The 27,456-nt window shown below is 45.5% G+C and overlaps 1 long non-coding RNA gene across 1 annotated transcript; it reads right to left on the bottom strand.

The window, feature by feature from the left end:
* Window positions 1–27,456, bottom strand: LOC137654251 (uncharacterized). The gene is made up of 2 exons (XR_011046573.1): window positions 27,331–27,456; window positions 1–179 (listed from the first exon to the last, which is right to left on the bottom strand). It is a non-coding gene; the product is annotated as an uncharacterized lncRNA (long non-coding RNA).

The following is a 27,456-nucleotide window of genomic DNA, read 5'->3' as shown; positions in this document are numbered from 1 at the left end:
GATTCGGTACTCCTTTTGAAATTATATTTCCTTTCTTGGAAACCTTCTGTATTTTCTTCTATAGTAATTCCCAGATTATTAGCTACTGATCTTCAACATGATGTCATTAGGTCTGAGTTTATTTTCCTGTTTTGAGCAGGAGGCTACGGATCATTTCCTTTTATTTTGATGATTCTAGTCTGAAAAATAAATGAAAGATGTTAAATACACAGATATATCAATCTTATTCCAATATTTTACTGTGCACTTCAATATCAAGACATACTTTTCGTAAAATATTCTGCTTGATAAGTTATTAAGAATATAAAATATTCTAATTAATAAATATAAGTGAAAATAATGACAAACTAGACCTGTGAAGGACATTTATAATAGCAAATTTTAGTCAAAACTATATCTTGTAAAATGGAAAAAATCTATCTATCTATTTACCAAGGCACTTTCCCCAATTTTAGGGGGTAGCCAACATGCAAAAAAAAAAAAAAAAAAAAATAACAAAAGGGGACTTCTTCTCTTTGCTCCTCCCAGCCTGACTAGGGATTCAGCCAAGTTTGGATGGTACTCCTCGGTTGCCACAGCCCACACTCCCCCGTTATCCACCACAATGAAGCTTCATATGCTGAATCCCCTACTGCTGCTCCTTAAGTTTTCACCAAAGCACCCAGAGGAAGCAACAGGGCCTACCAGAACTGTCACAATCGCTCGCCATTCACTCCTATTTCTAGCACACTTTTGCTTTTCTCACATTTATCCTCCTATCACCTAGAGCTTTCTTCTCTTCATCCATCCAACCAAACCTTGGCCTTTCTCTTATACTTCTCCCACCAACTCTTGCATTCAGCATCATCTTCAGACAGCCATTTTCCATTCTCTCATCAAGGCAAAAATACCTCAACACATTCATATCCACTCTAGCTTCTATATCATTTCTTACACCCATTCTTACCCTCACTACTTTGTTCCTAATACTATCTAATCGAGATACACCAGCCACACTCCTCAGACACTTCATCTCTAACACATTCAATTTCTGTCTCCGTCACTTTCATTCCCCACAACTCTGATCCATACATAACAGTTGGTACAATCACTCTCTCATACAGAACTCTACATTCATTCCTAACCTCTATTCTTGACTACTCCCTCCACTGCCCCCAAACTCTTTACATCCTAATTGCGATACACCAGCCACACTCCTCAGACACTTCATCTCTAACACATTCAATTTCTGTCTCCATCACTTTCATTCCCAACTCTGATCCATACATCACAGTTGGTACAATCACTCTCTCATACAGAACTCTACATTCATTCCTAACCCTCTATTCTTGACTACTTCCTTCACTTCCCCCAAACACTTTACATCCTTCATTCACTTTGACACACATCTGCTTCCACTCCACCAATTGCAGCAATAACAAACTAAGCACTTAAACTAATCTATTTCCTCAAGTTAACTCTCCACTCAACATGACATTCAACCTAGCACTAACCTCCCTTCTGGTGCATCTCATAATCTTACTCTTACCCACATCAACACTCAACTTCCTTTTCTCACACACCCTTCCAAATTCTGTCACTAATTGACTCAGCTTCTCCTCCAAGTCTACAACTAATAGAGTATCATGTGCAAACAACAACTGATTCACCTTCCACTCATGATCACTCTTGTCTATCAGCTTCAATCCTCGACCAAGCACTTGAGCATTCACCTCTCTCAACTCCATCAACAAACTCATTGAACCACCATGACGATATCACATATCCTTGCCTAAGTCCCACTCTCACTGGAAACCACTCATTCATTCCCTTTCCTATCATAACAAATGCTTTACTGCTTAAGTAGAAACTCTTCACTGCTTCCAACAACCTTCCACCAATTCCATATAACATCACATTCCACATCACCTCCCTATCCACTATCATAAGCTTTATCCAGATCCATAAATGCAACATACACCACCTTGCCTTTTGTTAAATATTTCTCACATATCTGCCTAACTGTAAAAATCTGATTCATACAACCCCTACCTCTTCTAAAACCACCCTGTACTTCTAAGATTGCATCCTCTGTTTTATCCTAAATAGCAACGTCAGTCATGTTGAATTAACGACAATCACTTGCGAAACACACCTAACAAAATAAAAAACGACTTAGCTTGCAAGTCCAAAACAGAAGGACAGAAGGATGACCTGGAGAGCGCGAGTAGTAGGTGTCGGTGGAGTAGTCCAACTGTATTCTCTAGGGCCTGTCACGGCCCTCCCCTTTCATGAAGGGATTATCTAAATGGAAGACAGCCTGTGAATAGTGGTTTACACACGCCCTTGTTAAATACACGACACCAACAAGGTGTTCGCGCGAGGGTTGTAACCTCTGCATTCCATGCTTTTATCTTTCTCTAGTATATTTGGAAGATTTATATTAGAAAAGTGTAAAGAAGGACCCCTTTCACCGGCCGTCACAGGTCTCTCCCCAGAAATAGATTTTTCCTTCGTCAAAATCCCTTTATTAGCACTTTACCATACACTTCTCTATCCACTCTCAACAAATTAATACCCCTTGAATTACAACACTCGTGCACCTTTGTATAGCGCAGCAATACACACACACACCAAGTCCACTGGTCCCATTGACAACATTGAAAATATTAAACAATCTCACCAATGATTCAAATACAGTCACACCCCCTCCTTTAACATCTCAGCCCTCACACCATCCATGACAGGTGCTTTTCCTGCTCTCGTTTCATCTCCATCATTGGCACCAACACCTGCAACAGCAATTGCATACTCAATGTTCAGCAACCTTCCAAATTATTCACCCCACCTTTTCTTTGCCTCCTCTCCTTTCAACAATCTTCCATTTCTTTCTTTCATTCTCTTCAGCTCTCGATCCACCTTTCCTTACTCTCTTCACTTCTTTATAAAACTAGTACTTATTCTCTTCATACGAACGACCCAATCCCTGACCCCACCTCCAGTCAGCCGTTTTCTTTGCCTCAGCTACCTCATGTTTTACTTACACATTTTTCTCTATCTTTCATACTTCTCTACACTTACTCAGCAGCCATTCTTCAAATGCCCTTTTTTCTCTTCCATTTTCATCTTCACTACTTCATTCCACCCTTCACTGCCCTTCCTCATGCTGCCTCCTACAATCAGTCCTCTTGCTACACACATCACTTGCAATACCCCCAAAAATTTTCTTTACCTAACTTTCACTCCTACTCTAGATCAACAGTTTCTTTCACCATCGTATGCCACTTCCAACTTTTCTTGATATTCACTTTCTACCTCTGGTTTTTTCAACTCCTTAACCTTCACTACCTCCCTTTCACATCCCACCACTATTTCCCCACTCTCTTGCTACAACCAATTTTCCTTCAACCAAAAATTATCAAATATACCGCTGGCAATACCCCTAAACAGATGCCAGAAGCGCATCTTTCAATCTTTCAAATAGCCTTCTTGTTATCAACACATGATCCATTAATGCCTTTTTTATCCACTCTTCCATTTGCCACTCTTACCCATGTATACTTATTAACTTTCTCTCTGAAATAACTACAACTTAGCACCAGCTCTTGTTCAACACACACACCTACCATTCCCTGTACCCAGTCCTTCTACACATCTAGTTAATTCATTCCAGAATTTATTCTCTTCTTCACTTTTCTCAACCTAGCCCATATGCACTAACAAAAGCCTAACATTCCCTACCCAAACCTAACCCTTACCCACAATAACATAGATGTTAAAGCCACACAAACTCTTTCTCTTCCCCTTTCAATCACACACACACTACCAGTGCCTTCAAACATCACTTCACCCTTCCCTTTCTTTGTCTAACACAAGGCCAATACATACATCCTTCTATCCCAAAACATACTTTCAATTTCACATCTTTTACTCTCTATCGTAGTACATCCACCCACATTCAGAAACCCTACAACTAGACGCTCCTCCTCTTGATATCTGTCAGTTAATAAAAATACAGGAGAGGGCAGTCCCAGTCCTCCCATCCAGTCTCTTTTAGTTGCCTCTTACAACACGCAGGGCTACATTGGCGCTATTCTAATTGTTGCTATGCCCCGTGGCTTCCTAACTGCTAACAAGGAAATACTGTACTTCATTACATTAATTGAATGACTGGCCTCTGGTAATCCAACTAACAGGAGCTCCCCTAATCCTTCAATTTTCTTTAAGAGATACTAAAAAAACCATAATTCCCTGAATAAAACATTCTACCTTTCATTGTACAGGATACATGGTAAAAAACACACTATACTTATAAAATATTTATAAAAAAAAAAGGTATGAATGAATTCTGAGCAAAGTTAGGATTCACTGACAGAGTAACAATTTCAGGAGAAGAATATTACTTAGCATACAAGGGAATAGTCTTGTGGAAATTAATAATTATAGCGTTATTTTCACTCCCCCGAAAAAAGAAAAACACCAGCAATTTCCTAAATTTATCAAGCAAATGTATTATTCTAATAATTGAAATGGCATACCATATTTTCTTCATATATTGCATGAATTCTCCATAAACCAAACTCGGCTACCCCGTCGTAAACAATTTAATTAAGTGCATTTTCTGGTTAACCTTCACTAAATGAACGAGCTAATTCTACCCTTCTTCACTATCTTACTTATCTTGCCTTAAAATATGGAGAAACTCATCACACTCACTGACTCGTTAACCTAGTCTTGATAGTTCATTTACAAGCTTATTCAACATCATTGTTTTTGACTTACTGAGTATACTTCAGCAATGTACTACCTAACCAACACTATTAAACTGACAACCTGGTCTTACCAGAGTCAAGTCTTTAACGTTCATAAACACAGAACAACAATGTGTCTCTTTTACCAATGATTAACCAGTGTTACCTTAAATCAACGAAAAATCTATCCAACCTTATCCATTAATTGTAAATCCGGCCTTTATCTACCATTGGCTGCCATATCCTACCTTTATCCCTTGACTAACCTATCATTGTCTAATCTAATTAATCTTATTTAACATCAACTGACAAATTACAGTATTATTTTGATTATTATAGTTTGTTACAATTGCAAGCTCCTAGATTTTAGTGCTGCTTTGTATGAATCTAAGTTTCAGGTTATATACTGTATCTAATAATCTAATAACAAACAATGGCTTAAGTTAAGCCATCTATCCTGGAAACTATCAAGTAACTCCTATGCGCAAAATACAACCGAAGTTAGTACTAATGCGGAGACATTGGTTTTCAAGTTTGTCTTGTTGATGTGGGGAGACCATGGGATGGAGCTATACTTTGTAGCATTTGTTTGGTTCTAGATCAATTCCACTGGTTTTAGGTTTTGTGTTTCTAACATCATCGCCACTCACTGACTGGTAACTAAGCTTGCATGTTAGACACTCCCTGTCAAGAGGACACACCCTAACTAAAACTTTGTTTCAATCAGATTCGTAACCAGTTCCAATACAATTAATTTTGTAGCCAGTCCTACTTCATTGTAATAAATATCTTGACTTGCAAGAATCCTTTGATAAGCAGTCTTGTAATTTGAAAACATGCACATTCCAATTTCATTCATTACATGAAAGCCCATCTAGATCTTATACCTGGAATATGATTTTATTATAATAACTAAAAATCCTAAAGCATACAGGAGCAAGCCAGTTCTATTTTAATCTGTTGACAAGGAATCCAATCTTCCCAAAATTATTACAAGTTTTAAAAGTAATTTGTATTCATCTTAACTATACAAACCAGTCCTTCAATAGGACTTTGATTTCAGCTTGGCTTGAAATTGGCTCCATCGCCAGCACACCGAGAAGCTATTTTGGCCTTCACCTAGGGCATGTGGAGTGGTTGGGGCTTGAATGAAACTTAAAGGACTCAGGTTTGTAGTTAGTAAAAATAAAAATAACAGATTTGTAAGTAATTTGTATTTTTCTTAATATACAAACCTGAAGCTATTTATAGGGGTATACTTTCGGCGTAGCTGAAAGACCAGCCATGATAATTTTAGTGAGGGATAACTACCCTATCCACTAGTTAGCGGGTGGGGGTTGGGGTAGACTGGCTACCCCGCTCGCTCACACCTCTCGGCCGAGTAACCACTTTGCTTTATGGCAGGACTTCTCGGGGGAAAGGGTGGCGGGCCAATTTGTATAAATAGCTCCAGGTTTGTATACTACGAAAAATACAAATTACTTACAAATTTGCTATTTGTTCCATCGTAAATACAAACCCTCCGCTATTTATAGGGGTGACTTGCTCTTAGGAGAGAGGAAGTCCTCACCAACTGGCCTTGGTCATGAACTGGGGTCCTCTCTATTTCGATCTGTGATCGATAGTAGAAGGGACCCTACCCTCACTAAAATCAAGTGCCGATATGAAGTAATGCACTGATAGCGGCCTGTAGAAGCTTGTGTGTGAGTGGAACTAACAGTGTGGCTTGTCTTTAACATAGGAACTCGAGTACAAAAACTATTGTTCATAAGACTTACCCAATACCCTCCCACAAAAAGGTTTTGGGGACGTAACAAATTATTATTCTATACTTAGGAGGCACAAGGGAAATTAGTCTTACCTGAGCGAGATGAGGTTAGCTATGCTGAGGCTTGCGGAGCTGTTTTCCCCAGAGGGGAGAGGGTGAAAAGAAGAAAGGAGACAGTCATTCTTACTCAATCACCCCAGACTAATCCGGGTAACCTCAGCCCTCAACCCTCTGCTACTTTTCCATCAAGGAGCCTGAGGTGTTTAGACCATTTGTTGTGCGACCACCACAAGACCGATGGAAAAGGTCTCCATGTTCCTGTGGGTTACGTCTTTGCAGGTAGTGGGCCGTGTAGGTCAATTGACACTTCCACATGCCCACTAACAGTACCTGTGCCACAGAGTAGTTTCTTGAACGACAGGGACGTAGCTTCGCTACCGACGTTACAAGCTCTGGGTCTTAGGATGGAGGAGGGTCTAGATTGAGAGCAACCTCAATAACCTTATGATCCCAGAGGGGAAGGAAATCCTTTTGATCCTCCTCTAGACCTTCCCCGTGCTAGTCAACAGTGCTGATACACGGGGGCGAACTGATGTTCTTTCAAGGTAGCACCACAGACTCCTCACTGAGTAAAACCGCAGTTGATGGGTCTTCGGTTACTGAACAAAGACACTATCCAAAATGGGCTGCACCTAGGGTACAGCACACTTGGATTTTGAGTCTTGGCAATCAACTCAGGAACACCGCTGAGGATTACTCTCTTCATCTAGAGTAGGAGACACCAGAAGATGGATCATACAACACACTAACTATCTTGGTCAAAGGCCAGGTAAGTAAAAGGGCCGTCTTCCATGTAAAGAAGCGATCTGCTGCCTGACATATAGGTTCATAGAGAGGGGCCTTAAGGGACTGAAGGGCCCGAACCGCGTTCCCAGGAGGAGGTTGAGAACTGACGGGGGACAAATTATCTCAAACTTTGTATAAGTGAAGGCATCGATGGGAGAGAATCCCCTTCCACGACATCAGTCATAAAGGACCGAACACTTCGCCTGGAAGACCGACGCTGAAAAGTGTCTGAGGTGCCTAGACATCTTTTCTGCAACTCGTGCGAAAGGTCTCTCTGAGAGAGGTTGTAGGACCATCCTAGGCGTGAAGTCGAAGCAAAGCTACGGCTTAGGAAAGTGTTAGCATGTGGCTGCTTGGAAGATCGTGTCGTGGAGGAAGATCCCTCGGAACTCCGTCGGGAGCTGCAGAAGGGACGGGAACCATTCTGCGAGATGCCATAGCGAAGCTATTGGAGTAATTGATAAGATCTTGCTTATCCTGACTTGGTTGAGGACTTTCTCACCAGACCATATGGGAGAAAAAAGCACACCTCTGGGCTGCCCCACCGATCTTGAAATAAATCTTGTTCGAGGGCCTGGTGTCCCGGGACTGGGGAACGGTTGAGAGGGAGCCTGAAGTTCAGGCCCTTTGCGAGCATGATCACAATTGGGGACCTCACAAACTTAAGACTTTGTTGGATACAAGATGATTCAAAGACACTAGGAGCCCACTATCTGAGTGGTCCAGCTCTGATTATATGCAAGCACATTCCTGTACCCGGAATGATGCGAGCGGATGGGGCAACTAGTTGTCCTCTGTCTATCCGAGGCTTCGTACTGCTAGATGGTTCTGTAAGAGATGTGAATGGTGGTACCTTTCTGAATCGGGCCAACGGACGAGGATGGAATGGTGCTGCACATGCCGGGCCCCCTCTTTTGATGCATTACAGAGCATCAGATCCAGAGGGGAGACGAGAAGATAGTGGTTGGCTGAATAAGACCAATACCAGACAGTAAACCAGTTAATCATTACAGCTTATGTTATAAGGGCGAATCTCCATGGAGATCGCCTTCTGGAGAGGAGACTGTACAGTAATTACCGAACGCATCCAACCAAACCCAAGAAGAGATTGAGACGTATCTTCAATCTATTGTTGGATGGGTAATAAGCATAAGTCTACTACGTAGTAACTCCGAACTGTGAGCATGACAAGCATACATGCGTAGCTTGACGTAAAGTCGTGTCCAGAGCTCAGTTAACGTTCGTAACGGAGATTTCTCCTTAGGATGAAAACGTTAATACTTCTCCGTCTCCGATCGGTAAACTAGCATATATATTGAATGTTCCCTACTAGGGAACAGATATGCTTATGAGAAGTTCCGGACAAAGTCATTGTAGGAGACTAAGACTTCCGATTGGGAGAAAGGAAAAAATGTTTATAAGGAGGCAGAACGTAAATGCCGTATGTCTAGTTACAGGAAAGTAGCCAAGTAATGTACTGAATAACTTGGTTTCAGTAAGGGATATAGCTATACAACTTAATAGGATGGAGTTCTAATTGCAAGATGTATATAGCCCTTATTGGGAGAAAGATCGCTTGCACGCATATGTACTTGTCCGTCTGCGCTAGCACCTGCATAATCTCTGCCTTCAGGAAACGTTTGCTACGAATCTGGTTGCGGGAATAATGTATGTGCGATGAATCGCAACATTATAGCCCAAGGAATTTTTTATCGTTGACTAGCTGTAATGTTCTCAAACAAAATATACAGTTATAAAAGCAATCATTTCTCCTTTGGTTTGCCCCTCTCTTTATGGGAGGAGCTAGCCAGCGTTCATACAAAGACAAGGATGTATGGTTCCCCGTGGGCGGGGTTTGAAACGTTCGTAAACGTAATGAAAAGCTGCCCACGATGTTGCTCTCGTTCTAAAACATTAGCTAACACTGCTCCTTCAGGACTAATTGTTGGAGACAATAATCCTGTAAGGATAGAATAGAAAGTATCAGAGGTCTATCGTGTAAAACACCCGAGGTACAATGACGGGAGCTGCTGACTCAATCAAATGGTAGAACCCGAGTCTTGAATAGAAGGCATGCTTTGGGAAGGCTTACGGCCTTCGTGAAGTTTTAACAACACTCGTTGAAGTTCTGTAGAACTTCTCAGGAACGAGTGTCTCTCAAAAAGGGTGAAGTCTTGTATGCGGAGGTTTGCTTCAAGAAGACCAGACATAATTGCCATTGACCGCTTACTCGAAGGAGTTGCCATCGAACGCTTTCACGCTAGCGAAAAAACTAACGTTTATTTCAGGCAAGGCCTGCCAGGGGAAATGAACTGGAATGTAAAGAATTTTTCATTTCCCGCTAATTTCTGTCTGTTAAGCCGACCATTTGAAGTGGGAGGGTGGAGGGAAGATGACGGTGGTTCGTTTGAAAACGAAAGGATCGGTGCTGGCGAAACCAGCCTAGCTGACATAGTAATCAACTGGCAGTGTAGAGCGACATATTAAGTCGCGCTTTTGGAAGACAAATCCCGTAGAGAGGGGGGGAGGTCGACCATAGAGTTTTCAGGAAAAAAACACTCTGGATTGCGGGAACCGAGAGATTTGGCTCGACAAGGACCTAAGTGTTCAGAATCTATTTCATAAATTCCTTTCTCACGACCCTAAGGGATGTTGTGACGAGAACCTGCAGGAACTCTGTCGCTGATTCCTGATGGAATCTTCAGGAATCGTGTTGCGTGAATCTACCGGGGTTCACAGAACCAGAAGCCAAAGGAACTATGTCATAGTTATCTGTAGGGAGATGGAAACCCCTAGGCAGCAGGCATCCTTCAGGGTTTTAGAACCTCGACAGGTTTCTGAAACTTCTTACCTGTGGGAGGCTTCCCGGCAGGAAATTGCGGCACAGGCCTACCATTAGGGATAGGGCCTGGGCGTTGTCGCGTGGGTGACTGCTGTCTTTAAGGCGATTGAAAACATCAAGTGGGCTGCGCGAGCCTGAGAGTTCAACATAGCGCTAATCGCGCGCGCAGAGTTGGTGTCGTGCACCGAGATGGTCGCGTGCGCGTGAACACTCCGCGCAACGAGAGTTCGAGTACTCTCTGTCATAAGAGGGAAACTCTTGATGACGATGGTCGCGTGCGTAGAGTTGGTCATGCGTGTAGTGCTAATAGCACGCGCGAACACTTGGGTGACGAGAGTTGTAAGACTCTGTCATAAGAGTAAAACTCTTGATGATGATGGTCGCATGCGTAGAGTTGGTCACGCGCGAACACTAGGTTGACGAAAGTCTTCCGACTCAGTCATGAGTAAAACTCTTGATGACGATAATCACGCTCGTAGCGATGGTCGCCCGCGTAGCGATGGTCGCCCGCGTAGCGATGATCGCGCGCGCGAGCGAACACTTCGCGTGACGAGTCCGAACACTCTGACATAATAGTAAATCTCTTGATGACGAAGGTCACGCATGTAGCGTTGGTTGCACGCGCAACAAGAGTCTGAAGACTGTCATAAGAGTGAAACTCTTGATGCCGATGGCCGCGCACGCATGCAAACACTTTGCGCAACGAGAGTCGGAAGACACTCTGTCATAAGAGTAAAATCTTGATGACGATGGTCACGCGCGTAAAGTTGTCCGCGCGCACCAAGATGGTCACACGTGCGTGAAGAGTGTTAAAAAACTCTCTGTCATAGGAGTAAAACTCTTGATGACGATTGTCACGTGCGTAGTTTTGGTCGCATGCGTAGCGCGAACACTTCGGGCGATGAGAGTTCAAAAACTCTGTCATAAGAGTAAAACTCTTGATGACGATGGTCACGCACAAAGTTGACTACGCGCGCAAACACTTCGCACGACGAGTCCAAAAACTCTCTGTCATAAGAGAAACTCTTGATGACGATTGTCATGTGCGTAGTTCTGGTTGCGCATACTGCGATGGTCGCGCGCATAGCGCCGGTAGAGCGAGCACCCGAACACTTCGCGCAACAAGTCAGAAGACTCTCTGTCATTAAAGTAAAACTCTCGATGACGATGGTCACGCGCGCAGTATTGGATGCGCGCGCGTGAACACTCCGCACCACAAGAGTCCGAAGACTCTCTGTTATAAGAGTGAAACTCTTCGTGACTTGTTTCACGAGAACCAGAAGGTTCAGCGTGATCGCGTGAACCCCAAAAGGTTGTGTTGCGAGAACCCAAAGGGTCAGAGCAACGGGAAACCAATGTTTCCCTGTCACGAGACACCGAAGTGTCAGTCTGACTAAAAGCACGAGAGCCTGAGGGTTCAGCAACCTGTGTTGCAAGACCCCGAAGGGATAGCGCAATAGGAAACCGAAGTTTCCTTGTAATGGATCAGCATAACCATCGTTACGAGAGCCCGAAGGCTTGGCGTAACAAACTCAAAGGTTCCAAGTCGTGTGAACTCTAAAGTCCAGCGCGACGGAGGCCCTAAAGACTCATACGGTCATGAGACCCCCGCAGGATCAACATCAACATGCCCAAAGGCTCACGATCACCGCGAGGAAAACCAGCTGATTCAAAAAGACGTCTCCTCACAGCACGAGGAGAACGTCCAGGATGGAGAGGGGTCACCATCCCTTCCACCCTACGATCCTCCGAAGAGGAATGCTGAGCAGACTCCGCCCGAAGGGGAGACTAACACCGCTCTAAATATACCTCCTCCGCTGGGGAGGTTTGTTCTCCCGCAGGTGAACGTTGCTTAAGACAATACTCTCGCTCCGCCCCTGGAGGAGAACCATAAGCGTAAGGGGGACCACTGATGCCCAAAGGCGGTCTTCTCTCGAGAACGAGAGACTCGTTCCCCCGAAGAGGAAACCTGCTTCAGAGAAAACTCTGCCACCGCCCCTGGTGGATCAGCAAACTCCTCGGCGTTGGAAACAGACTCAAGGCCTGACCGACGATCCCCAGCTCTAACACAAAAGCTGAGCATAAGTTTCCTCTCACGAACGAGAGGAAAGTTCTCCCAAAGCAGACATCGACAAAAGACAATCTTTATCCCAGCTCTATGAAAAAAAAGCGTAGGTGTAATAATCTCTCTCGCGAACGATACAGAAGTCGTCCCAAAGGAGGACATCGCCTAAGACGAGCTTTCTCCCAGCTCTATGGAAAAAAGCGTAAGCATAATAATCTCTTACGAACGAGAGAGAAGTCCTCCCGAAGGAAGACATCGCCAAAGACAGCGCCTAAGACAAGCTTTCTCCCAGCTCCATGGGAAAAAAGCGTAGGCGTAATAATCTCTCTCGCAAACGATACAGAAGTCGTCCCAAAGGAGGACATCGCCTAAGACAAGCTTTCTCCCAGGTCCATGGGAAAAAAGCGTAGGCGTAATAATCTCACTCGCGAACGAGAGATGTCCTCCCGAAGGAGGACATACCTTAAGACAAGCTTTCTCCCATCTCTGCGGGAAAAACCATAGGCGTAACAATCTCTCTCGCGAACGAGGGAGAAGTTTCCCCTAAAGGAGAAAAAAGTCTTTGACTTGCTTTTCCCCAGCTCAAGGGGAAGAAGCACAGTCTTCGGCGACGACATAGCAGAAGCAGATCTCGTCGAGCTGTCAGCAATTCTTAACGAAAGAGGAAAGAATGCTGAACAGCTGAAGTAGGGAAGCTCTCCCTTTGAAGGGGGAGCATCCCAACTCCGGGGAAGGTTAAAACTTCCTCCAAAGAGAAGGTTCTCCAATCCTTGGAAGCGAACCTCCTGGCAGCACTCTATGCTTCCCATCAACAAGCCTTGTTCAAGTTGAAGGTCGGCAATGAGAGCTGCCTCGTAAGGTGGGCAGCTCACGAGCCACCACAGGTAGCGCAGGACATTGACCGGAGTGGCCGAAGCCATCGGTCTTCTTTCTACGTTGCTGCTATCTGTAGAAAAGAAAATAAAAGTTGCGATGAATTACAATTCATAACTCCGCTGCATAACATGAACTATTAGGGGAATAAGTCACCTTCCTTGTAAGAGAATTCCTCGAAAGGGAGCTGAACTATTATAAACTAACTCAAGTAATGAAACAAACACACAGGAGTGTTGAGGACCTGCCGACCACCCAAGCAGGGGAGGGCGGCAAGGTATGGGAGTAGTATCAAAACTATGATAACTCCTTTACGGTGGAGACCGCCGGATACATTGTCAACAGTAATTAAAGTACTGTAACAAGTATTTAACAACATAAAAGCATATTTCCATTTATACATATATACACACATATACTGTATATGTATAAGATAAATGAAAACACACACAAAGAAAAAAAATGAAACAGAAAAACAATCAAGGCAAGTCTTTGAGAGAGAGAAAGGCAGCATGTCCGTTCTCTACCGAGCCAAAAAGTAAAGTGGTTATTCAGCCGAGAGGTGTGAGAGAGCGGGGTAGCCAGTCTAACCCCCCCCCTCCCCACTAGCGGATGGGGTAGTTATCCCTCACTAAAATTATCATGGCTCGTCTTTCAGCTACGCCGAAAGTATACCCCTATAAATAGCGGAGGGTTTGTATTTACGCCGAAACAAATACAAAATGCTATTCAAATCTGTGATTTGTTCCTACACGAATACAAACCCTTTTCCTTTAATAGTAGACACCATTAGGATGGTGGAAGCCCTTATAACTCTACTGGCAGGTTTAAAATCATGAGATGTCAAGACACTTGGACCTTATAAAAGTATGGAAGTTGACTACTTCTACCTTTTAACTTCTGAGAAATAGATTCTGAAAGGCCAAACTAGGTTACTGTCTATGGACAGATGGTTATGTAAGAACCTATACCTTTGTAAGGATATGCTGTCAATGTAAGGCCTATAAAAAATAATGGGTTCTGCACACAAACCATCCTGCCCGTTGTGAGGAGGATGGGGAGATACTGTAGATAAATGAAACCAAAAGAGCCGGTCTGTAATGGTGAATGCACTTCCACATGTGAGTGAGCATGGGGAGTTATGAGTGTCTAAACTGGAGAGTGCACCAAGTTTCCAGACTCCTTACAGCGCATTATAACAGATGAGGACCTGGCACAAGAGAAAATACTTTGACAAAATGGTGTGCATGCTTTGGAGAGGGTGCCTCAGAGTGCAAGCAAACAGGCTTATCTAAAATAGATCACGCAATAGCAAGGAATGAGTGAGTGTGTGTTTGGCCAATGGGCGAGTAGGATTAGGAGCACGCTGGTGTTTGGTGCTTCAGAAAAAGTGAGTGCGATGAGTGCAGGAATGTGTGAATGCGATGAGTGAGCGCACATACATTGGGTAAACACAATGGGCAAGTGCATATAGGTGAGTGTGATGTGCGCGCGCATATAGGTGGGTGCTCTCTGTTCAAGGTGTGCGGGCTAACATGTGAATGCAGGCTAACAGAAGGGCACACAAAGAGATGAATGAGTGTGCGAGGTCTCGCATAGTGCTCCAAAGAATCTGGTGATGTGATGGCCCTCGTTTTACTTACCATCAAAGGTGCCTCTTCATAGTGCCTGCAAGGTGTGCAGGGATCAACAAATCCAAAGTAAGTGGAAATAAAGTTGATTAAATTAGACTAGTGGGAGTAGTTCAGGGTCACTTCTTGTCCTTCCTTGAAGTTGTGTTCAGCATTTCCATGGTTTGAGCCACTGGGGATACAGACGAGGAGGAGGAATCCAAATTAGGAATTTTCTCAACCCATGTGACATGTGAAGAAAATCATCATCATCATCATCTCCACCTACGCCTATTGATGCAAAGGGCTGCAAGTCTTGGGTATTGACACAAAGGGTGTCAATACCCAAGACTTGCAGCAATTTATGCTTTGAGAGCAAGAGTGTCCTTATGGCCATTTCCTTAGCATTGCTGTCAACTTAGGTTTAAGGGTCATTATCAGGCAATGAGCGGGGAATAGCCGCCTCTTCTGGGTAACCAACTACCATTGTCTCCCATAGCTTACTCATGATAGAGATCAGAATTGCTATCCTTCTTTGTCACCATTCCAACAGAGGGTGACTTAGAAGGATCAAAAGTTCAGGTACCAGAATATTGAAGAATGCCCATGGACTTCCCCAATTTTGAGGATGACCCCAAAGGTGAAGTTTTGTTTAGGCTTCTTTTTCTTGTTCTTGCTGTACATCAACCAATGTGCTGACAGCCTATCCTTACACTCATTGCAGGGGGAATACTTTGAACATTCATGCCCTATGCCAGAGGCACACAAAGAATGGGGATCTCTATGGTTCCCTCAGTGGACCTGAAGAGTACTTATTTCTGGATAACAATCCTTTGGTTCTACAGAAAGTACCATCCCTGTCCTCAAGGCAATAGACAATACCTCAATCACGAAGCCCTGAACTGTCGACATCTAAAGTGTTCATGCTCATCACATTCTTGACTGTATATTTTCTGGGAAAATTTTAAACTTTAGGCATATTTATAAGTACTTATCCTTTCTGACAAGTTCCATACTTAAGTCCAGAAACCCCAGAGAAGGATTGTATGCCCACCATCACAAACATACACTTCCACTTTGTAAAGAAAAAGAAAAACGGTTAAATATTCAAGATAATTGTGTACTACCCGACCACTTTAGTCAAAAGTAGCTTCTTGGTGTACTGTCGAGGGGACAGGGCCTCCCCACCACAAACCAGTAACTACTCGCACCTAATTACACATCCTAACAGCAGAGTTCCAACAAAACTGAAATAACACTCCTCTTAAAGGATGAAGTTTTGTATTTGTGTAGGAACATACATTTGAAGTCCAACACAACACTAATCTATTAGCAATCAAATCACACCTTAAATCATTAGTAACCCAATACTACTTTAGTCTTCTTACAAGAACAATTAAAACCTTCAGCTCCTTTAACCCTGGATAGGTACGGTCCTCGGACACCCCTTTAAGGGTATACTCGGACGCGAACGACCCCGACGCCAAAAAAAATTCTTGAAAAATCAGTTTTTGCAGTAACCTCCTTTTTTCTTTTGCCAAAAAAAACTTCAATGAATGCTTAAAACAACTGTAAAGATAAATATTACTCATCTGCAGAAAAACTATTTATTATAAATATTTTAAAAAATTAAGTAGAAAAAAAAAAAGACCTGACATAAAAATTCATAAAAAAAAAGTTTATACATATATACACAAATCCTTTTAGGAATTGATTCTTGAATGTTTAGGACACATCTTGATGTATTTTGGATGAAGTCAGACCCATGGAGGTGAAGATCTGAAATGAGAAAAAAAGGGTAACTTTTTTTGGCCAAAAAAAATTGTCCAAATTTCATGAATTTTTTTGGGTACCCAAATGAAATAGGAAGTGGCTAATTTTTTTAGGGAATAAACATATGTTATCCTAAAATAGAAATATGTAAAAAAATCTTCATTATTTTGTAAATTACATTTATATCAGGGGCCATATCTAAAGGTAATTTTTTGAGTACTTGAAAATTTTGTAAAAAAATACATATATTTAATATATAATATGATATTTATGCAGGTAAAAATACACCAAAATATCACAAATTCTATAGGGAACAAGAATATATATAGATAGGGCAGCTTACGCTTCGGATATGTCCACAAAATGGCCGCCAACCACACTGACTCAGACTCCCTAATCTGCCACTTGAAATGTAGGAAGGGTATGTCAATTTCAAGGTGTTATTTACTAATCTAATTATTATTGGATATGCATAAAAATTGTATGGCGGGTTGCTGGATAATTGTCGATTATTTTACGACTATAAAATTAAAATTCTGACCCAAAAAATTTTTTTTGAAGGGAAATAAAATCGAAAAAAAAAATGTAAAACAATATTTTAGCTAAAAAAATTTGATGATATTCAATCAAAAAAAAAGTAAACAAAATTTTCCGACAAATAAACATCTAGAGGAATCATTACTCTGTGATAGTTTCTTAGTACGTAGTAATTTTGAAAGAATTGGGAAAAAACGAAAAAATGGCAATCACCGGAAAATCGAACACATACCTATATATACGCCATATCTGGCTAAAAAAAAGATAGGCATGGGTAGCCAGATCATCTAGAAACACTTTCCAACACTATAAAAATATAAGTTTTGCGACACTACTTGCCAATTCCTTACGGTAACATGACTAAGCAAAAAAAATGCAAAACAAATAAAAAGGGGCAATCGTGGAAAAATGGCCATTCTAATATACGGCATTTCAGAAAAAAAAAATTTCAGCCACGTGCTAGGCAAACCATCAAGGCATATTTTCCGACAAATAAACATATAAATGAAATATTACTCTGTGATAGTTCCTTAGTACGTAGTAATTTTGAAAGAAATGGGAAAAAACGAAAAAATGGCAATCACAGGAAAATCGAACACATACTTATATATACGCCATATCTGGCTAAAAAAAAAATAGGCATGGGTAGCCAGATCATCTAGAAACACTTTCCAACACTATAAAAATATAAGTTTTGCGACACTACTTGCCAATTCCTTACGGTAACATGACTAAGCAAAAAAATGCAAAACAAATAAAAAGGGGGACTCGCGGAAAAATGCCCAACATTCTAATATACGGCATCTCAGATAAAAAAAAAGACATGCACGTGTTAGCCCAACCATCAAGGCACACTTTCTAACACATAAACATGAAAAAAAAATCAATAATATACGGCAATTCCTTACTACGTAGTAAATTTTTACAAATATTGAAAAAAAACAGAAATTGGCAACCGCAGTTAAATACCCAATATACCAATAACTACGTCGTATCTGACAAAAACAAAATCACGCATGGGTAGCCAGATCATCTAGACACACTTTCCAACATTAAAAAAGCAAAAGTTTTACGACACTATTTCGCAATATCTTACGGAAAAATGACTTGGCAAAAAAATTAAAAAAAATTAAAAAGGGACACTCGCGGTAAAATGCCCGACATTCTAATATACGACATCTCAGATAAAAAAAAAGACATGCACGTGTTAGCCCAACCATCAAGGCACACTTTCTAACACATAAACATGAAAAAAAAATGAATAATATACGGCAATTCCTTACTACGTAGTAATTTTTACAAATATTGAAAAAAAACAGAAATTGGTAACCGCAGTTAAATACCCAATATACCAATAACTACGTCGTATCTGACAAAAACAAAGTCATGCATGGGTAGCCAGATCATCTAGACACACTTTCCAACACTAAACAAGCAAAAGTTTTACGACACTATTTGGCAATATCTTACGGAAAAATGACTTGGCAAAAAAATGAAAAAAAATGAAAAAGGGGCACTCGCGGTAAAATGGTCCTCGTGGTGATGAACGACATTTTAACTAAAAAAAAAAACATGCACATGGTAGCCAAACAATCCACCAAGACTTTCCACAACTGATAACCTATACAAGTTGCACCATTCTACGACAATTTCATAATACGTAATAACTTTGATAATTATGCAAACTACCTCAGAAGGGTAAACTCGGACGCGAACGACCCCGACGCGTCTCAGAAATCGGGGAAGGAGTACAGCTACAGCAATGCACATCTGGACACTATTAGAGCGTGTAGGGGAGACACCTCCTGCAGGTCGATCACCCACAAATTCAGTCACAGGGGTGAGTCACGTGAGATAAACCTGTTTTTTTTTGACGCTCGGGGTCGCAAACGACCCACCGTACCTATCCAGGGTTAATGAGTAAAATCTTGAATTAGTCTAACTAACAATTGTCAATGTCGTACACAATGAAGACAACTCTACTGTAATTTACTAAGAAACTTCTGCCTTGAATAACTAGTTATGAATCAAAATATTTAAAACATGACATTCGTAGATAATTTGTATTTTTCCTAACTATACAAACCTTAGCTATTTACATGGGGTGATTACTTCGGCGCAGCCGATGACGAGCCATAAAGTTTTAACGAGGGTTTCCTACCCCACCGCTAGTTAGTGGGGAGGTAGGGAGGGGTAGCTAGCTACCCCTCCCCCTCACACACACCGGAGAATACTCCACTTTACTTAGAGGTAGGACTTATCTTGGGGGACACGGCTGGCGGGCAAATAACTGTAAATAGCTAAGGTTTGTATAGTTAGGAAAAATACAAATTATCTACGAATTTGTCATTTGTTCCGTAACTGAAATACAAACCACGCTATTTACATGGGGTGACTTAACCCTTAGGAAGGGTGGTAAGTCCTGGCCATACTGGCTTTGGCTTGCCCGGGGATTCCATATTCGAGCGATCAAGTACTCGGACAATAGGGAATCCCTGCTCCTCGCTGGCTGTTTGTGAAACTGCCGCGGCCTACGTAAGGTGTGTGCGAAGGTGAAAAGTGACTTGTCTCGGGCAGTTGCCCTGGAGTCCCTCAGGAGGGAATCCAGGCTAGGACTCTCCAAATACCACCTCGTAGGGTATGGGGACATGACAGTGTTACACCTAATACTAGGAACACAAGGAAGCATGGTCTACCTGCAGTGGTTTGATTTCAGCTGTGCAGAGAACCCAGGATGCTGCTTTCTCTGTGGGAGGAGAGGATGAAGAAAAGGATAAGGGCCAGACAGATCTTTTCATTCATGCACACTAACACCAGGTAACAATGCCCTCAACCTTCTGCTACTTGTCCATCAAGGAGTCTGAGGTTTAGACCAGCTGTTGTGAAGCCACTACAGGGCCGATAGAAACGTATCGAGCCTCCTGTGGTTCATGTCTTGCAGGTAAGGGGCTGAGAAGGAGGTCTGATGCTTCCACATCCCCGCTTGTAGGACCTGCGTCACTGAAAGATGCTCCATGAAGGGCAGGGACGTATCTAAGCCCGACATCATGAGCTCTATGGCGGTGCGACGGAGAAGAGTCAGGATTCAAGGCAGGGTGTAGCACCCTGCGAATCCAGGCCGAGAAGGTACTCCTGGAGACCTTCTCCTCGTTACCCAGGATCCACGAACGAGACTTGGACCTGGAGACAAACTGCAGCTGTTCTCTAAAGACACCAACTCGGACCCCCTACCGGCAAGGTAAGAGATGGACTGAGTCATCTGCAACAGGACGGAGACTCGCACCCTGGAAGGAGTCGAAGCGGGTCCGGCACTCCCGGATTCTGAGTCTCGGCAACAAACCTCAGGGACGAACCTGAATGTTGCCTCCCCCTAACCCCCTGAATGGGCGAAGTCGTAAGAGAGACCATGTGACTCGCTTGGCTGAAGATAGGCTAGCAGGAACACTGTCTACCCAGAAGGTGGTGGGCTGGGGACTTACGTAGTGGTTCGTCAGGGGGTCTCTTTAGAGACTCGAGGACTCGAACCACGTCCCAAGGAGGTGGTCTCACCTTCGACTGAGGGCAGGAGAGGACAAGGCTTCGCATGCGAAGGAAGAGTTCCAGCGGGGGGAGAAATGTTTGTCCCTAGAGCCAGGAGGCAAGACTTAAGGCTGAGGGATAGCCTTTCACAGTCGAAACTGAAAAGGCACACTTATCCCGCAATCCCACTAGGGGCTCCGCTATTGCTGGAAGCGGCAACGTGTGGAGGGATGCCCTCTCCCCGACACCGGTTACAGAAACTCGCCCTATCCCCTGGGAGACTACTGCGGAAGACTTGCGCAGGTGTCCAGGCCTCCTTTTCGCCACTTGTTGCGAAAATCCTCTCTCTTTGAGGAGATGCTGGATAGACTCCCGGCGGGAAGAGGAGCAAGCTACGGAGGCAACACATCGATGGTGTCCCACCGTTGCTGGAAGGCCTCCTACCAGAGGGCCTTGGGATCCGTGACCGGGAGCAGTACAGCGGGAGCTTGCAGCTCAGTGCTGTAGCGAACCGGTCCACCAAGGGAGCCCCACCGAGGCAGGACTTGAAAGCTACTTGAGGACCCAAAAACCACTCGGAATGTGGTGTCCGCGACACTGCTCAGACTGTCGGGGAGCCCATTCCTTTGCCTGGAATCAAGCGAGCTGCCAAGGAGACCGAGGGGGACTCGGACCATCCCGGTATCTCTACCGCAGGATGGGATGGTTGTACTGAAAAGTGCCTCCTTGTCTGGGCCAGAAAACTATCACTGTGGTGTTGTTGATTGTCATAACCACAGAGTAGTCCGCCGGGCTAGGTGGAGCTACTGAAGAGCCAGAAACACTGTTTCCGTCTCTAGTAGGACTAGAGAAGGTTCTTCCTGGTTCTGACCCCCAGCCTGAGGACCCGTGGATTCAGAACGTGGGCCCCCCCCCTTTTTTTTTTTTTTGACACGTCCGAAAACAGCATCAAGTTAGGGGGAAGGACGAGAAGGACCACTCCCTCTTGTAGGCCCTCGTCAGCTTCCCACCCCTATGGGTTCGTCTGTACCGGTTGTCCCCTAGGGGTCTCGGCGTCTGGGGAGACGTGCCCCCGACTTCCCCGCGCCCCGAGTCGCCACTGGAGAGAACTTAATCTGGGGCGACTGTGGAAACCAGACGGGCCAGGGAGGAGAGACGTAACAACCTTGGGTTGGAGGGTCTTTTCGTGTGAAGAAAGGTCTCGCGATCTTCCTCTGCCCTGGTACCCTGACGTCTGAAGGAAGGCTACGGGAGATAGGAGCCTAAAACCAAGCTCGGTATACCAGACTCTGAGAGGGCTGCGGGGAGGACTCCTCGAGGACCACCATGATCTTTAGAACTTGGTAAAGTCCGAGGAGCTAGTCCCGATGATGAAGAAGGGAAGCCTTCGAGTCTGCCAGGATCGACCAGCCACCCAGGAAACGGGGTGGCCGGATGCCGATGCTGAGCGCCCATGAAGAGATCCGAGAGGAAGTATCGGAGAACTGTTGAGGTGCCGTGGAGAGGCCGAAGCACAGCCCTTGAATTGGTATACCCGCCTTCCAGGCGGACTCCAAAGTACTTCCTTTTAGATGGGTGAACCAGGACCGGAAGTACGAGTCCTACCGGACCAGTGTACTCATGAAGACTTGTGGTCTCACCGCAAAGCTGACCGCGTCTGCTGTCGCTATGCTGAACGGACACTGTTTGACAACCCTGTACATAGTCGAGAAGGGAAGGAGACTACTACGGAGGCCTCGAAACCCGTTGGCCACCTCTCGGAGGGGGTGCCTCTTCGACATGGACTGGACTTCCGCCCGGAGGGCCCGTCCCCTCACCGATCCCTACCCAGGGAGGAGGGAGGGGCTCGAAACCAACCGGGACTGTTGAAGGAGACAAACTCGGAGAGCTGGCCCTTGGCCTAGTCTCTGGCGCTCTCCATTCCCTGAGACCAGGGCAAGCTGCACTAGCGTAAGGGAGTCCTTGGGTGAGTAGAACTCGGTCCAGGACCGAATCCTTCCCTTACCGAAGAGGAATCTCTGAATCTGGGATCCCCTTGAGGTTTCTCCTGAGGGCCAGAACCTGCCAGAACGCAAGTTCTGACCCCTGGAGCTCCTCCTCCCGATGGACTGGCAGCAAGGTCTTCCATCCCCGGAGGCTCTTCCAGGGGAGACTCTTAGACATGCCCCAAGGGTCCAACTGGATCCCGTCGGATCCTTGCGGAAGACAGGGCCTTAGGATCCCTCCTAGGAGGGAAACAGGACCCCAGCGATGAAGGATGTAAGGCTTCGCCCCCTCCGCACAATAGAACCCTCAGGAAGAGGCGGGGATTCTCCCTATGGAGTGAAGGGGGAGAGGACCGGGTCTTCCGACCCTCCTGGGGATGGGCAAAGCTCATCCGCAGGGGAGGGGAGATGGAGTCTGAGGGGGGCTCATCCCCTGCGTAAGGACTCGCGAAGGGACAGGATAGTCCTTGGGGAAGATACCATGCCAGGGATTCCTCTCACCCCCTTCAGAAGGAGATTAGTGACCCCAGTCAGAAGGCACAGGCTCATCGCCTGCTTGAGCGCTCTGACGACGGCATCCCACCAGGGATGCCGACTAATCCTCGCGCTGACAGGGAGTCCCTCTGGAGGGAAGAGGATCGTTTGATCCTCTGGGGGAGGTGACACATGAGGGTTCACCCGTAGAGAATCTGCAGTGAAGGGAGAAGAGACCTTTGACCTGTCCGGAAACCTCTCCCAACTCCGGAGAGGGCGCTGCGGGGGAGGGAAACGCGGAGGTGGCCTGACCGCCATAAGCCCTGATGTAAACAGGGCGCGGACGTGTCGGAGAACGGTGCGCCGATCACGCCGACGATCGCGCGAAAAGCACAGATCTGGGTAGCGAGTGAATAAAGCATGCGTAGCAGAATAACCGCGCCCGCATGCCCGCGTGAGCATGGGCGTATCGGCGACCGCGTGAACGATCCCTGCGTCTCCGCGTGTATGAAGATTGCTGGTGAAAGATCGTGGGCGAGGGAAACCATCCCACACGCGAACGATCTCGGCGAAAAAAGATCGCCGGTTCTAGCGCCGTCGGCGATTGCATATGGGGAACCATCCCACGTGCGGAAGAATAACGCTGAAGAAACGCTGGCGATCTTTCGTGCTTACGCGAGTACGAAGATCGTCGGCGCTAGCGCGAGAAAAACCGTAGGAGACAGTGAGCAGGGACCCATAGTGTCCGCGTGCGAAGGATCTCCAACTATGTAAGACGATCGTCGGCGATTCACACGAGCCCAGACGATCTTCGACGCTCACGCGTAAGCGAAGATTGTCGGAGCTCGCGCGCGAAAGAAGATAGTCGGCGATCACGAGCGGGAACCTCGGTGCCCGCGAGCGGGAAACCGCGCGCGGACGATCCGTGCGATGATTGCGTGAGCCTCAATGGTCGCGCGCGGGAAACCATCCCGCAAACGGAACGATCTTCGGCGCTCACGCGTACTGTGAAGATCGTCGGCGCTCGCGCGCCTAGCGCCGAATCCGAATATCGGCGGCGAACGGCCGTCGACGATCCCGTGCGGAGAACCGCGCGCGGATAGCCTCGTTGCCGTGCGCGGGAAACCATCCCACGCACAGAACGAGCATCGTAGCTTAAGCGTACTAAGAAGATCGTCAGCGCTTCCGCTTAGCGCCGGATCCGAAGATCGCCGGCTAATGGCCGTCGATGATCGCGCGCGGACAGCCTCGTTGTCGCGCGGGAAACCATCCCGCGCACAGACCGGTCATTGGCGCTTATGCACACCAAGAAGATCGTCAGCGCTTGCGCGCCTAGCGCTGGATCCGAAGATCGCCGGCTAACGACCGTTGCCGGGTTGACGATCGCGAGCGGAGGGCCTTGAAGGTCGCACGCGGGAAACCATCCCGCACGCGGGCGATCATCATCGCTTACGCGTTAGCGCGAACAGAAGATCGTCGGCTAACGATCGTCGACGATCGCGAGATCGCACGCGGGAAACCATCCCACGCGCGGGCGATCATCAATGCTTACGCATTAGCGCTAACAGAAGATCGTCGGCTAAATCGTCGACGATCGCGAGATCGCGGGCGGGAAATAATCCCGCACGCGGGCGGTCTTCAGCGCTTATGCGTGAATGAAGATCGTAGGCTCCTGCACAACAGAAGATCGTCGGGAAAGGTTGAAGGATCGCTAACTCGTAGATCAGGAACTGGAACGTGTTCCTGAAAGGGAGAGCACCCCCTGAAGAGGACCAGGTCTACTTCAGTGCCGACGATCAACTGAGGGACTACTAAATACTCCGAGAACTGGTCTCTGTGAGGTACCTTTCCCGCGAACGGGAGAGGTGGCCTTCGTAGAAGAGATTTGGAGACGCCGAAGGCTGAACTGCTGTGAGCGCCAGTGCGCTATCTCAGGAACCTCAACGATGTGCGCAAATGCGCAGGGAACGTTGGTAGCAGCCTAACTGAATACTGGAACAGGGTGTCTCTAAGGCAGTCTCAGGAACAGCAGTCGAGCGCTAGCTCGTAAGGGAACGTTGGCGCGCAGGGGATACCTAGCACTTAAGGGACTTACTCAGGGCGTGAGAAAGTCTCTCCTGCCCCGAAGGGAGGAGCCCGTTAGATAACGGGGGTGTGGGCGCTCAAGGCGCGTCTGCAGGCAGGAACGGATACAGCAGGCAACAGGAACACTGAGGGACGAGAGACCAAGGGTCTAACGTAGCCTGAGTAGCGAGGCCCCGAGGGGATAGTTGCAAGACCCCGAAGGGTCATTGCAACGAGAAACCGAAGTTTCTCTGTCACTAAACACCGCAGTGTAGAAGTGACTAAAGTTACGAGAGCCCGAGGGAACTGCGTAACTAAGATCCGAGACCCCGAAGGGTCAGGGAAAAAGAGAAACCAAAGTTTCCCTGACACTAACACCGAAGTGCTAGTGACTGAACAGCAAGCTGTTGACGACAAGAACAATCCTCCGAAGAGGAGTCTCTATGAGAGGTCTCTCGCGAACGAGAGAGGTGAGCACTTCGTAGAAGAGACTGGTGAAGGAGCCGCGAAAGGCCGTGAGATCAGGAGACGTAAACAGGAACCATCCTCTGAAGAGGAGTCTCTGTGAGTGTCCTCTTACGCGAACGGGAGGGGACACTTCATAGAAGAGACAAAAGGAGCGATCCTCCGAGGAGGAGCCCTTAGTGCGGCCTCCCTCGCGAATGAGTGAGGGCCGGACTGATCCTGCAGCTGCTCAGCCCCTTGAGCGTAGCTACAGAAGCGACCGCTCAGCCCCGAGAGCATAGTCCCTAGTACCAAGGTCTAGCCTTGCAACCACTCAGCCCCTTGAGCAAGTCACAAAGGCGGTCGCTCAGTCCCAAGAGCATAACCACCAAGGACCAGGAAAAAGTAAAAGTGAAGTTAACTAACTACCCTGGAGGCGAACCTCCTAATCGTTCTAGGATGCAATGAAGAGCTGGCAGCAATCACGGGGGAACTTCTAAGAGAAGGAAACGCCCCTGATGAATGCCTTGAGAGACGGCGGCGAAGCAGACTCCCCAGGATAAACAGGACAGCTCTGCTTCGAAGGCACACACAACAGGCACGAAGAAACAGCATCGTAAACTGGAAAATAAAACAGAATAATTATTTAACAGAAATTCCCCCGGGTGAAACTCCGGAGAAACCCCGAGGGAGAGAACATAAGAACGAAAGAAGGTATGCGGCCCCCCTCCCCCACCCGGCATGCCCAGGTGAGGGGGGGGGATGAAAGTTAACAAAACAGAATTATAACATGATAATTATGCAACTGACTTTGAATGTTTCAAGGATCACCGACCCTCGAATGGACGTGAGCCCTGAGCTGAAAAGTTAAAACACAATTATATTCGTAAAAATAATTGAGACAAAAAGACTAAATAGCGACTCGGTTCTGAGAAGCTATCGTAGGCGTAGTACGGAGTAAGAGGTGAACGACCTCAAGAGAAGGGCCGGTTTCCACGAAAGGCAACCATGGTGGCCTAGAAGTGAAAGGCCGTGATCACGAAAAGATTGTGGTGGCCTAAGCCGGCGAAACTCTAGTAGACGTACACAACACACACCGCACAACACCGAAAGCAAATGAAACTTACTATTTTCTATACACAAAAATATATATAAACATCAGTAATGTTTAAATATATTAAGTATAAGAAAAGGTAAGTTAAAAGACAAAACAATAATGGCCGTCAAGTGAGGATAGGAGCGGAGACCTCCGATCACTATCCGAGCCAAAAGTAAAGTGGAGTATTCTCCGGAGTGTGTGAGGGGGAGGGGTAGCTAGCTACCACTCCCTACCCCCCCCCCCCGCTAACTAGCGGTGGGGTAGGAAACCCTCGTTAAAACTTTATGCCTCGTCATCGGCTGCGCCGAAGTAATCACCCCATGTAAATAGCGTGGTTTGTATTTCAGTTACGGAACAAAACATTTTTCAAGTAATTTGTATATTTCTAAATTATACACGAGTCCAACCTGCCAGTTGTTGACACGTTATAATTTTTTATTGCCATATTCATAGCTTCAATGGTATCATTCCCCTATGTAAAAGATGGTGGTTTGTATTTTGTTTAAGAACAATTAAATCTAAATATCAATCCATAAACTTAACGATCCTAATGCAATCCATTGTCAATCTATAATCATCATAATCTAATTCCAGTTTTAATTTACTTAAAGAGGTCAAATTGACCTCAATCTACTAACAAGATGACACATTTTTTATACCACCATTCAAATCCAACAAATAATGTTCTTTTTTACACTTACATTTAAAATTCCATCTAATGCAGATAGCTGGTTTTCATAGCTATATTCTATGCTTTCATAAAAGACCAGCAAAATCATAAACCTTCAAGTTTCAGTCTCCCATAGCTCATAGCTCATGATGCACCT

The sequence above is a fragment of the Palaemon carinicauda genome, chromosome 15 (genome assembly GCF_036898095.1).
Source record: "Palaemon carinicauda isolate YSFRI2023 chromosome 15, ASM3689809v2, whole genome shotgun sequence".
Classification (NCBI taxonomy): Eukaryota; Metazoa; Arthropoda; class Malacostraca; order Decapoda; family Palaemonidae; genus Palaemon; species Palaemon carinicauda.
This window is presented reverse-complemented; position numbering and strand designations above follow the sequence as displayed.